Genomic DNA, 13,525 nt, shown 5'->3' with positions numbered 1-13,525 from the left:
GTGCCTCTTTCCCTTACTTTTTGCAAATACCTATTTATTGAACATTATTGTCGGAATTCTTTGAGATGTGTGGTGATGTGTATTCCTCTTTAAATTTTTAGTTGACATTTTTAGACTGTATTCTAGGCTTGAACCATTTTAAGGGTGGGCTTATGGTCAAATATTCTGAGTTCTTCCCCCACTTTCTCCCCACCCATCTGTCAAGAGCAAAGGACAGAACAGACTTATATCCATTTCCCTCTCCAGTAGATTTTCCTATTCTAGAGTCACTCATTGAGAGTGTTTCTCATCTGAGGTCCTATTTATCGGGTTCTTTCTTTGTTTGTTGCTGGAATTCACTCTGACATCTCATCATACTCTCGCCCAGGATTGCTTCCTATCCTGTGGGCATGGAACCTCTTAAAACCCAGGCACTAGGTCCCTGTTGGTCAGCAGATGACACAATGCTGGCTCCAGTAGCAGGTGCCCACCTTGGATTCATGTTTTCTCACTGTTTCTGCCTTTGAGAATTGTGCTTACTTTCTTTCAGCTCTACCATATGTTTTAAAACACATTTTCCAATTTATTCTGTGTTTCCAGTATCTCTAGACCTCTAGTTAGTTGAGCTTCCAGAATACAAGAGTTATCATTCCTGTCTGAGAGTTAAGAAACACATTTCAGGGTGCCTGGGTGGCTCAGTGGGTTAAGCCTCTGCTTTGGGCTCAGGTCATGGTCTCAGGGTCCTGGGATCGAGTCCTGCATCGGGCTCTCTGCTCAGCAGGGAGCCTGCTTCCCCCTCTCTCTGCCTGCCTCTCTGTCTACTTGTGATCTCTCTCTCTGTCAAATAAATAAATAAAATTAAAAAAAAAAAAAGAAAGAAAGAAAGACATTTCACAGTGGGCTAAGTGACTTGGCAAATAATCTGTGTCTACACTAGATCCCCAGGCCCGCATCCCAGCTCTTATCTTATTGGGGAAGGTAGCAGTCATTCTACCAGCTCATACTATAAAGATACTCAAAGGGCAAATGATGACCTTGTTTCATACCTCTTTAAGAACATAGAATTAGAGAGGAAATTCTTCTTGCCCCACTTTCCAAACCTACCATACTTTCATACTCATCCTTACTGTTCTGCCTTCAGTTTCTACGGGTAAAATTTCTTCTTTTACCTAAGTCTGCCCTTTTAACCTGCAGGTGCTTTGGACCCCTTCCTCTTGGTTTTCCTCTTTGAAATCATCCATTTTTTTGGCCACCACTCCAATTCCTCTCTCCGTTGTACTATTACCACGATTACTGGTGTACCCTTGGAAAGACCCATTTTCTTTGACCCCATATCTATCTCTAGGCACAACTTCATTTATCTGCTGTTTTTGACAGCAACTGATTCAAAGTATTTTCAATGTCATAGTTTCCACTCCTTCTTTTCACATCCTTTCCTGCAACCCATTGTAGCTGGGCTTCTATACTTTCCAGTTGCATGTGTTAAATAAGATCATCTCCATGTTGTCAAGACCAGTGATCACTGATCTGTTCTTATCTTACTTGACCTTTGGGCAGCATTTTGCACCACTTCCTGTTCTCCTTTTTCTTGAAACACTTGTCTTCTTTGGTTGTATGATCACTCTGCTGATTCGCTTCCTACCATAAAAGTTTGCTCCATCTTAAGTCCCTCTCTTCTGCCAGACCTCTAAATTTTGGGATACTGTGAGGGTCTGAACTGGACCCATCTTCTTTTCTCCATCCACTCTTGTAATTCCAATGGCTTTAAATTTGGAAATGACTCTCAGATTTGCCTCTTTAGACCTCCACTGTGCCTCCAGCACCTGAGATAGTATCTAACATAGTATGTGCAAATGAATCTAGAAAGGGACCCCTGGGTGGCTCAGCCAGTTAAGCAGGCAACTCTTGATTTTGGCTCAGGCCATGATCTCAGCATCCTGGGACCAAGCCCCCTGTTGGGATCCATGTTTAGTGGAAAGGCTGCTCGAGGATTCTCTCTCTCTCTGTCTCCCTGCCCCTGCTTGCACTCTTTCTCTCTGTCGAATAAATAAATCTTTAAAAAAAAAAAAAAAGAATCTAGAAAAATAGACCAAAAAAAAATATCTTGAAGACTCAAAATCTAAAGTCTGAAGTGCTTTCAATCAGGCGAAATGGATGTGAATAGACTCTTGGAATCACTGCCCTGCACCTGGTTCATGCTGACATCTTCAAAGAATTGTGGCAAAAATTCATAAAATTCTTGGTATTCCTTAGAAGAAAAAAAAATCCAATTTAAGACTCCTCTTCATGTGAAGCTTGAAAATGGACTGGTGCAGTCTACTGCTCCTTGAAGTATGTTGAGCTTTATAATGAAATATTTAGAATAGGAAAGAAATTCACAAACCCTGCGGCAATAGACATCAGAGCACTAGAGGAACAAATCCTTTTCAAATCTGGGTTGCTTTTTTCAGAGAGGGAGAAGTGTGTGTGTGTGTGTGTGTGTGTGTGTATGTGTGTGCACGCACGTGAGCCAGGGAGAGTTTGGGGTGGAAGGGCATTGACTATAACATTAGTGAAGGAAGGGAGAGGAAAGGTAATGTTCCTTAAAAGATAAAACCCATGTGGTATCATGTCTGGCAAGAAAGGTACAGATTGGCTCAGATAGACAAGCAGATCCAGGAAAGGCAAGATGATAATTAATTGCACAGCTCCTTCAACCCAAGGCGTTCTCAGATGGACTCCTCCAGGGGTCCCCATTAGTCCTGGGCTTATTTGAATTCTGGCTAATGATCTGGAGGAGGGTGTTGCCAGTCTATTAATGACTCTGAATCACATTCATTTTGAGGGCTTAAATCATCAGCATGGACTGAAAAGAATGCTCATTGTATAAACTTTCTATTGCCGCTGTAACAAATTAACACAATCTAGTGGTTTGAAACAATATAAATTCATTACCTTATAGTTCCGTAGGCCAGAAGTCTGAATGGTCTCAGCAGGCTCAAGTCAAGGTGTTGGTCAAGCTGCATTCCTTCTAGAGACTTTGCGGGGAGGAACTATTTCCTTGCCCTTCCAGCTTCTAGAGACCTTTCTTGGTCCGTACTCAGACTTCTCCATTTCAGAACCAGCAATGGGGCATCTAATCCTTCTTCTGCCATCTCTCCCTGGTTCTCTGCAGCCAGGAAAGAATCTCCCCTTTGAAGGACTGTGTCATCATCCTGGGCTACCCGGATAAGCCAGAAGAGTCTTCCCAACTTAAGGTCCTTGACCTCAGTCATATCTAACACTCAGGCTAACAATTAAGTGAAAGCCAGGGGAGGCTTAAGAACAATTCTAAAAAAGTTATGCCTGTGCAAACGTCTCAAAGTATAGACAAGGATCCCTAATGAGAAATGACAGGCTAGGATAAAGGTTGGTCAGTTTTAATCAGATATAAGAAATTAACATTAGGAGTGGGGGTGTGGTAGACAAGATAGTGACCTCCTGAAGACATCTACATCCTAGCCCCTGTGACTATATGCCCATATAATTTGGCAGTCGATAGTATAGTTTATTATGCCATATGTGCAGTCAGAGGGACTTTGCAGAAGTGATTGAGTTGAGGCTCTTGAGATGGAGGGATTGTCCTGGATGATCAGACTGGGCCCGGTGTGATCACAAGTGTCTTTAAAAGTGGAAGAGGGATGTAAAGGGGCAGAGAATCAGAGGATGGCAGCTCAAGGAAGATTCAGCCTGGTGTTGGTGACCCTGAACACAGAGGGGTTGGAGGCCAGAGAATGCCCGCTCTGGGAAGGGGAAAAGATAAGGAAATGGATTCTTACCTGGTGCATATGGAAGAAACACAGCTCTCCCTACCCGCGCAGGCCTTGATTTCAGCCTAGTGACACCCATCTTGCTCCTCTGACCTTTGGAGCTATGAGATAATACATTTGTGTTGCTTTAAACCACTAGATTTGTAGCAATTTGTAGCAGAAGTCGTTGGAAACTGATAGAGAGGAGGTGGGTCTGCTTCCTGCAAAGAGGTTTAATGCTAAATCCACCTTCCCTCAAAGTTTGACTGAAAGGCTGTATATATACATAAACACAAAACCTATAGTACAGTCTTTGCTATCTAAGTGTATTTTCCTCTTTCATAAGCTTCCTTTGATCAGGAGCACAGAACCCATAGACACACACTTACAAATAAACAGTGTTGAGCTTCTAAAGGACAGGAGGAGTTGGGAAGCCTGGGCCGGAGAAAACAAAATACTCTCCAGTTTGGGGCCTACCAGCGGTGTGGCAGTGTGACCCGCAGCATCTCTCAGGTTCAAACCAGGGTGTGAAGTGTTCTTAACTGTCTGACCTCAGACTGTTAGTTCAGGCTAATTAAGCCTCTCCCGAGTGCACGGAGTGTCCTGGCTTGCAGTGGTGTTGGGTAACGGTTTAGGCTGTACACCTTTGCTCCACGGGGCTTACTTGATTTTCTGTCTCTCTTCTGTTTCTCTCTGCAGGATTCAGGCCCGGATTTCCTTTCAGTTTTCTTTCAGGTTTCCTTTCAATAAGAATGCACTCCACATGGGGCGCCTGGGTGGCTCAGTGGGTTAAGCCTCTGCCCTGGGCTCAGGTCATGATCTCAGGGTCCTGGGATGGAGTCCCTGCATCAGGCCCTCTGCTCAGCAGGGAGCCTGTTTCCCCCTCTCTCTGTCTGCTGCTCTGCCTGCTTGTGATCTCTCTCTCTCTCTCTCTCTCTGTGTCAAGTAAATAAATAAAATCTTAAAAAAAATGCAGTCTACTGGGTGCTCTCCTGGGTTTTCTAGGGTTGAGGCCATGGAAGGGACTATTTCTGAAGGCAGGCAGCGGGCTAGAACCAGCCACATTACCATCTAGCAAATCTCCTCTGTGCCTAACAGGCTCTTTCCTCTCCTCCTGGAGTGCACTTACCTACACAAATTCTCTGATGGGTTTGGAAGCAGAGCCTGCTGCTGACTGTGTCTGGAAAGGGACAGTGGAGGGAAAGGTCACTGGGAATTAGTGAGAGTGTGGGAGGGAGAGGAGCTGGTTAGACTTTACAAGCTATTTTATGCAATGTTTCTTAACCATGAACTAGAATTAATAAAGAGCCTACGTGGCTTGTGTGTTACGGTGTTATTTTCGTATTACTGGTAAGCCCTCGCCACGGTCCAATAAGCAAGAACTTGCATGATCTGAGAGTGTGTATCCACACGTATCTCACTGGTTCAGCAGTCAGCTTGGACTAATGTTCTTATAGCCCCCTGTTTTGCAACAAAATCTGCTGTCTTTCTAACTTCAGACCATCTTATCTACCATCTATCTAAGGGGATGGAGATCTTAGGAAGGAAAGTAACACTTTCCTCTTAGGCAAGTTACTTAGCTCATTTAAGCCTTAATTTCTCCATCTGTGAAGTGGGGGGTGGTAACACCAAACTCAGGGGATTGTTGTGTAATGAAACAGTGCATGTAAAGCCCTTGGTAGAGTACCTGCCACAGGGTGGGCTGTCCGTAAAAGTTAGCTCCTTTTCTCAGTGACGCATGCTTGAGGGTGACGAGATGTCAGGTATGAGGCCAAGTGCTAGAGCGCAAAGATGACCGAAATACACTTGTGACTAAAAGATTGTTTGGAGTTTGCTGGGGGTGGGGAAATGGAGAATATGTGGATAAGTAAGATTAAAATGAAGAATCATGGGTCCTGTTAAAACTGTGAATAGGGGAGAGAGAGTGGCCCACTGTACTTAGGAGAGGGGTGAGGATAATGAGGAAGGGCTTCTAGATGAGATGTGCTGGACCTGAGCCTTGAAGTACAAGGACGTTTTCATGAGGCAGATGGATGAGAAAGACAGGAAGGCGCCCCCGTGCCTCCTGCTTGATCAGGCACCTATCGCAGAGGGGCCTGGTGGTGTAGACCAGGAACCAGGAACGCCACCTAGGTGTCCCTCCTCAGACACTGTCTGACATGCCCCCACGGCTGCCTCACCTCGGCCTCCGGAGGGCAGGGGAAAATGACCCTGCACAGCTGTGACAGGGAGGAGGGCAGTCATCCAAGCCTCCAGCTCCTGAAGTTAGAGGGCCTCCTGGGCCTGCAGAGCACAGCTTCCTCCAGGATCCCTTAAAACAGAAACGAACTCTGAGAGGTGGGCAGACTCCTGCCGCTTCCTGCCCTTGCTGGCGGTCACATGGGGAGGCACAATGGGAAAGGGAGCCCTTGGTGCACAAGAAGTGTGGTAAGAAGGATCCTTACCACTTGCTAAGTTGTAATTAATTGTCTCCATTTCTTCCAGCTGCCCTTTCTTCCCCTCCAGAGAGTCCTACGCCTGCTGCGGCGTGCCTACTCTAGATAGCACATGGGTCACCGGTCGTGGTGAGGGCGTTTTCTTTATTTTCTCCTTTCAGGGCAAGAAGGTCCTCACTCAATTTTTGCACACAGTATGTACTCAGTAAACACTGGTTGAGAGAAACTTGATTTCTTATATGAATGGATGCCCTTCTCAGAATATAATCGGACAGCAAGCAAGTCCCACAAAGGCGAAGCCCACATCTGACCCACTCACGGGAATATGCCTGGGCCGGCATAAGGCACCGTGCCACCCTGGGGCACAGTGGAGGTCAACACCGAGCTCCAGAGTCATCTCTAAATACTTCTGCCCACTTTGAGTGAGTTACTAGGTCCTGTAGTTGTGCCTATGTTCTCCCACTTGTCTCTTAACTTCCTACTGCTGCTTTAATGCAAACCCTGGTTGTAATTTGTCTTAAGTGTTACCAAAACCTTTTATCCCATCTCCTGGTCTCCCTGTTTCCAGTGCCACCTCACTCTACTCTGTAGCCTACTGTTTAAAAAGTATGGCCCAATCGCATATAACCTCATCATCCATGTGTGTATAAATACATACGCGTATGTGCACCTGTGTGTGTGTGTGTGTGTGTGTGTGTGTGTGTGTGTGTGTTCCTCAGGCTGGAAATAAGACCCTTCACAATATAGTCCACACCTAACTCTCAGGACGTTCTTCTTCTGCCGTTTGCTGTACTCGGAAGTACCACATGCTGTTCCATGAATATCCCATGATTCTTTCTCTTCATGGACTTGCTTGTGTCCTTCTCTGCTTCTGGAATGCCCTATTACTCAGTTCCAAGTTTGATTGCTACCTTGCCTTACCCAGAGGCAGAGGGATTGAAATGTTTGAGCTGGAAGGGCCCATGGAATGTTCCACAGCTGCCTCCTTAACTCTATACATGGGGAAATTGAACCCTAGGAAGGAGACTAGGCCGATGGGAGCCCAACATTCAAGTCAGGACTGAGAAAGATCTGCTGACTCTTAATCTCTTAATTCATTGCTTTTTCTAGGCGGTCAGGGTCCTTGATAAACCTTCAGTAACTTCTCTTATGACACCATTTATATCCCATTTTGTTTTGCAATGTCTCGTGATTGTCTGGATTTGTAGGTCTGAGGGCAGAGACCACGTCTTAATCATCTCCGTATCTTCCACAGTACCTAGCACAGGGCTTGCCCATGGTAGATGCTGTCTATGTGTACTGAACATGACTAAATGGATGGCCGGGTGGGTAGATGGATGAGTGGAGGGAAGGATGGATGGATGTATGCATGGATGGATGGGTAGGTGGATAGAAAGAGAGATGCATGCATGAACAAATAATCAGATAATTGTTGATATGGTAATTCTCCAGGAATGTGCTCTGATATCCTCGTGGCCCCAGAGCAGACTCGGTCTGCAAACACGTGTATTATACAGCACAGCGGCAGGTGGGGTTTATCCATTTTCTGATGTGATGAGGAAGAGATTGGGAGTGGGGGCTGGGTGAGGGACATACCCTTCCAGGTGTGCATCATCATAATAACAAGAGTCTTCATCTGCACCAGATCCTGTGTTAAGTACTCAGTGTACATTATCATATTTAATCCTCATAGCAACTTTATGAAACAAGTGTTCTTATTATCCCCAATTTACAGGCACTGAATGAGGTTGAATAACTTGTCAAGGAAATTGACAAGCAAGGATTTGAGCCCGGTTTTTACTGACTCGGGAGTCCGGGCTCCTACCCACGACCCAGAGCCAGGAAGCAGGGTGGCAGGTGGGTGCGAGTCTTGGGATATCAGAACAGCTATGTTTGAACCAAGTTAGGCCACTAATTTCCCGAGCAGGCAAATCACTTAATTTGGCTTCTCGGTTTACTCTTTGGTTTAATGGAAGTAATAGAATCTTCTTAGCGGGAGTGCTGTGAAAATTAATGACTGCATAAAAAGTGGTTTAAGATAAAGATTCTCAGATAAAAGGAGCTGGAGGGAGGGCATTTAGAGCGCTCCGAGGAAAAGAGTGAGAAGGTGCAGCTGACTCCATTTCCATGGGCTGATTTGTGAGCGGGTCAGGTATTTGCAAAAATGTCAGCTTCAAATTGATTTGCATGGACGAGGTGGTCTGGGGAAGTAGAACCTAGTGTATACTCTCTAGGTTCCATTTTTACACATTTATGAAACATTGTAGCATTATGGTATTTAAAAGAGAACTACTGTTATGAATTGGATAATAGTGGTAATCACACCCCGTTGGGGACCCAGAGATGACAGTGCACATGGCCTTGGCCTCTGAGCCAGCCTGGCTTCTCCACTGGCAAACTCAGCATGCCACATTCTTTTCCTCGGTTGGCTTGTGCTCAGTCATGGTCATGGGCAGAGGATGGACAAAGAGCAGCGCTTTATGTCACCATGTCCTCCTCTCCTCTCCAGAGGGGAGTGTCCTGGCATGATTTTCATAGGTCAGATTCCTGCTCCTGGATGTTGTCACCCTCCATCAGGCTGCCTATGACCACCACCCATGCCCTCTCGAATGAATGAGCAAAAGTCTCTCAACCTCTTCTGTCCCAGCCGGGTATCACTGTCTAGTCCCATATCCTTTCTCATCCATGCATCCATCCAATCACCAAATATTTATGGAACATTCACTCTGGGCCAGATGCTATTCTAACACTGGGGACACAACAGATGTGGTCTCTGCCCTGTGGAGAGATTCACCATCAGACAATCACACAGTGAAATAATTGAACTATGAGAAGAAGTGACAAGTGGGTAAGGAAGAGAAAGGGGAAGTAGAAAATCCTGTGACAAAACAAAACAAAACAAACAAAAAAATGCCTGACCATATGGAGTGGGATCAGGAAAAACAGAAGGTGATTTTCAGCTGGACCTGAAAGATGCAGAGGAATTAGCAAGGGGGAGAGAGCCCAATTGCTAGATGTCTGGGTTCCCGAGATAAGCAGGAGCAGGAGGTAAATGGCACAGCCCTGACCTCAGAGTGCTTCCACTCTGTTCTGGGAGATGGCAAACATACCCGCCGTGATGCAGAGTGGCAAGTGCTGTTGGCAGAGTGTGTGAGCTGGAGTGTGGGCACAGAGCTTCTACCTGGAACGTCCAGGGGCCGTGGATACCATCTGGGGAGTTGGAGTTGTTCTGGAGCATGAACGGCATTAACAGAGGAATCCCAAGGGAGGGAGATGAAGGCATTCTATGAAGATGGAACACCTTTGGTAAAGCTGAGATTGTAGAAGCATCCTTTTGAGAAAGCACAGATAACTTTTCATATCTGGAGAGGAGGGACATGTCGGGGTGATGAGACTGGAGAAAGATGAAGTCCCATAAGGGACATAAGAGTTATGCTAAAGAATTTGAACTCAGTGGAGGAATGTTCATGAGAAATATGGAGGGGTTGTAGTGAAGGGAGCAAAGGGACGAGATCTGCACTAGAAAGTCCTCCCCCAGGCAGGCATGGGCCAGGCAGGCAGCAGAGGAAGCTGGACAGAGAGCACCAAAAGCCTGGGTAGGATAGGAGGGGCAATGGGGGTGACCTTCTGAGACAGGGTGAATGATCCCATGTGACTGGAAGGGGACAGTCAAGGAAAGATTCTTTGCCATGTTCTCCAAGGAAGAAACTCTGCAATAACAAGTCCCTAAATCACGAGTTCCTTGGCCCACTGTACTTCTATCCTGCTGCCTCTTAGAGCTCCCCTGTGGGAATGACTGCGGGAACCCAGCGGGACAGATTCCTGATGGACTGGTTTCAGCTTCCCAAACATCTTTGACCACCATGTTGAGAGTGATCTTCCTAAAATTAAAAGCTGAGCGTATTGATTCTTCCTTAAAATCACTCAGCGTTTTTGGGATGAAACTCATGTCCCTGGTTTTACACCTCCAAGGCCTTTCTTGAACGAGTTGTTGGCAGAGCCCACTCTGGTAGAACTTTCTAGATTTTTCTCCTAGAGAAATGTCTTCCCAAATCCTTTGCCCATTTCATTTGGTTAGTTCTCTTTCCATTATTGAGTTGCAGGAATTCTTTCTATACTTTGAATATGAATCTCTTGTCAATATGAGTTGAAAGTGGTCCATGTCTTGAGGCTGGAGGAGTATGTGAAAAATCAGGGACGAGATGATGTATGAGTATCAGATGGGTTTGAAATGCGTAAGGCATTTGCAGGAGCAGAACCCACAGAGACTGTCTTGTTACATTTCCAAATTTTCTTAAGAGGACAATATCCTGACTGTTGTCAAAACCTTGATGTCTGTGCCGTGATTGTCAATACCGCCATCTTCCTTCTGGAGGGTGGCCAGATGCTGAAAGCTGGAAGCCTTTACTATCTAATGCTGTGAAGAACAGGTGGTGAGAAATAATGTATAAGAAGATATTCCTGAGTAATTTGTAGTGAACCTACTTCCTTAAGATGTCCAATTCTTCACTTGCATCTAGCCAGGCCAAGCTAGGGTTGTGATGCTCTGGGTGCTTAGCCACTCCTGTCCCTGAATTACATTTTTGTGTTAGGTCTTGGCCATACAGAACATTGTGGGCCCCACCCAGGTGAAGCCCGTTGCTGGCTCGGAGGTAGGGATGGTGTCAAGGACTTTCTCCAAAGTAGCCAAAATACTGTATAGTCAGGACTCCTTTGAGAAGATCCTTTTAGGATCTAAAGAGAAGAGAAGACGTGTTTCTCTTGGATATGTGGTTTGCTTTTATCTAATGGGTTTGGGGAATCTGATGCCTGTCCTATTGCTTCTTTGGACCCGCCAACATGAAGTTTGGAGATAACTCCAACTGGAAAGCAAACCCAATGTGGATTATGTGGGCTATGTCTGACTTCATGATTTTCTTATCTATATTTCCCTTTGATATTTAAATCTTTCAGCAAAATATGTCTTAAGTCCTCCACAGAACACATGAAGGTGCCTGGGTATAATGGCTGGAGTGTAGCAGGCGTTTCTTATTTAGAAATATGGGTTTAGGGGCACCTGAGTGGCTCAGTGGGTTAAAGCCTCTACCTTAGGCTCAGGTCATGATCCCAGCGTCCTGGGATCGAGCCCCACATTGGGCTCTCTGCTCCACGGGGAGCCTGCTTCCTCTTCTCTCTCTGCCTGCCTCTCTGCCTGCTTGTGATCTCTCTCTATCAAATAAATAAATAAAATCTTAAAAAAAAAAAAAAGAAATATGGGTTTAGAAGTCACGTGAGTATAAATGAGAGTTGATACTATGGCCACAGGCGAAGTCAACACGGGATGGCCAAAGAAGTGAAAGGCAGAACTTAGGGAGCTTACTTCTTTTAAGAAGTAAAAGAAAGAAGGGGAGACAAAAAGTAGACTAGGGAGAAATACCCATGGTGGGGGCAGGAGGAGGGTATCACGCTGGCAGGGGGCCATTATCATTAAAGAAAATAAATTAAAGAGAAATTAAAAGAGAGGGGACAGGTCCATTGTCAGTTCGCAGGGTGTTCAAGGAAGATAAGGACTTGGCTCCCATAGTGAATGTGAGAATATGGATTTGGTGGCGGCTTTAGAAAGTGAAAAGAGGTAATTTGAGGAAAGAACCCAAGTAGAGAGGAAAAGGTTGAAAATACAGATGTGGAAAGGGAAAATTAGTAAGAGAGAAACAAAAAGAAATGGAAAGATATGAAATTCAAAGCAGACGTAGAAGGTTTGACCCTAGACAGGAAGAGGGAGACTTTTTCTGCGAAACACGAGGGCTGAAGGGAGGGCAGGTGTGACAGAGTCTGGGCAGTTCTTCCCCCAAACCATTTTCCTCCTTTCCGCATATGCAGCTGGACTGGACTCTCGCTCTCCTTTACCAGTAAGTCCAGGCATAGGCCTGAGTGCCAAACACTGGACTGGGAGTGGAAAGTGTGTGTGTTACTTACCAAAATTCCCATGTAACCCCCTCCAGACTCTTTCCTCTGGCTGAGGGAGGTGATGACCTGTAGGGAGACTCTGAAAACCACATGGGGAAGACAACAACGCCCCCCTGAGCCCCGTGTCTGAAAGACTGTGGCGAGCAGCGCGCTCCATGCTCCCTTTCTCCATGGAAGCACCGTGGACTACTCCCGCGGTCAGCTAGAAAGTTCTCCTGTGGGAGTCACTACACCACTGCAAGGTGTGGCATGTCACAAAGGTTATATGCCCAAGGTGTCCCAGAATAGGAAAGATTTTTCCAAAAGGAGCTAAGGAGGGCCTTTTTGAGGAGTGGCAGAAACGGGAAATAAGTTCCAGGAGGGGTGAAGAGCAAACGCAGAGTCTATTGAGGGAAGTCGCTCTGCGAGTCCTGGAATTGCCCGAAGTCCAGTGTGACTGGAGCACAGTGTGTGCGTGCAGGGGTGGGGGGCAGAGGGAGTGATGAGGGGCGATCAGGGAGGTTGGTATGGCCTTCCCATCCTTGTCTCAAGGATTCATCTGGATCCTCTGAAATAGCCACTTGTTCCATGTCACCTCCTGCCAGTCTTGCACAGGGAGAAGAGGTAGAGCCCAGACCCTCTGGCTGTGATGAGCCCCTCTGCAGGTGGGCGGTACCTGGGGCCATGAGCACTTGTAGCAAGGCAGCTCTGGGCACTTGTTGCCTCAGCCTCTGGCTTCTGCTCTTGCTCGAGCCATCTGGAACGTAGAGCAACAGGCTGCTGATGCCCTGAGTTAAAGTTCAGGTGGCAGATTATATGTAGGTGTCTGTCCACGGTCCACGGGGCATCTCCTAGCTCAGAGGCACCTGTCCTCCACAGGCTTTGCTAGACATCTGCCCCAGCTGAGTGGACACTGCTGTCGCCTTTCCCCAGAGGCCCACCCCACACAAAAGCCTGCATTGTCTGTCCCCTGCCCCTCGACCTGCCGAGTCAGTGGCTCTCCCCCATGCAGCACTGGAGGCCAGGACGTTTTCGATAAAACTCCACTAACAACTTAATGAATGCCTTGGCAAGTCTCATTGTCCAGCTCTGGGCATATCCGCTCACTGTTGCTGTGGTGATACCTCTAGGGGCAACATGGGGCTTTGTTTGCTTTAATGATGCATCTTACTCGAATGCAGCCCTAGCTGACAGCTGTAAACCCCCCATGCTCTCATGGAAATGTAACTAACTGGTAGGTCTTTAGTTTAACCTCCTGTGTTCCTCAGAGAAAAGGAAAATTCTACCCTGCGGGAATATGAAGTTTAAGTCTGACTAAATTCAACTGATGTTAAATCTTCCTTCTTGGGTGTGTTTCCCAGGACAGAGACTGCCACACAGTAGGGACCCAGAACAGGCCGAGGTCTTCCTTCTCCTTGA

General features: G+C 46.4%; 1 long non-coding RNA gene across 4 annotated transcripts in view; it reads left to right on the top strand.

Annotated features, from left to right (window-relative positions):
• LOC309848632 overlaps positions 1-6,836 on the top strand; it is a 248,598-nt gene extending 241,762 nt beyond the window's left edge. For all 4 annotated transcript variants that reach the window (XR_014303175.1, XR_014303176.1, XR_014303177.1 and 1 more), the window contains exon 4: positions 6,231-6,836. This is a non-coding gene — a long non-coding RNA (uncharacterized lncRNA). The remainder of the gene's footprint in view (positions 1-6,230) is intronic.
• The last annotated feature ends 6,689 nt before the right edge of the window (positions 6,837-13,525 follow it).

Source organism: Mustela nivalis (genome assembly GCF_964662115.1).
Source record: "Mustela nivalis genome assembly, chromosome: 15".
Taxonomy (NCBI): Eukaryota; Metazoa; Chordata; class Mammalia; order Carnivora; family Mustelidae; genus Mustela; species Mustela nivalis.
This window is presented reverse-complemented; position numbering and strand designations above follow the sequence as displayed.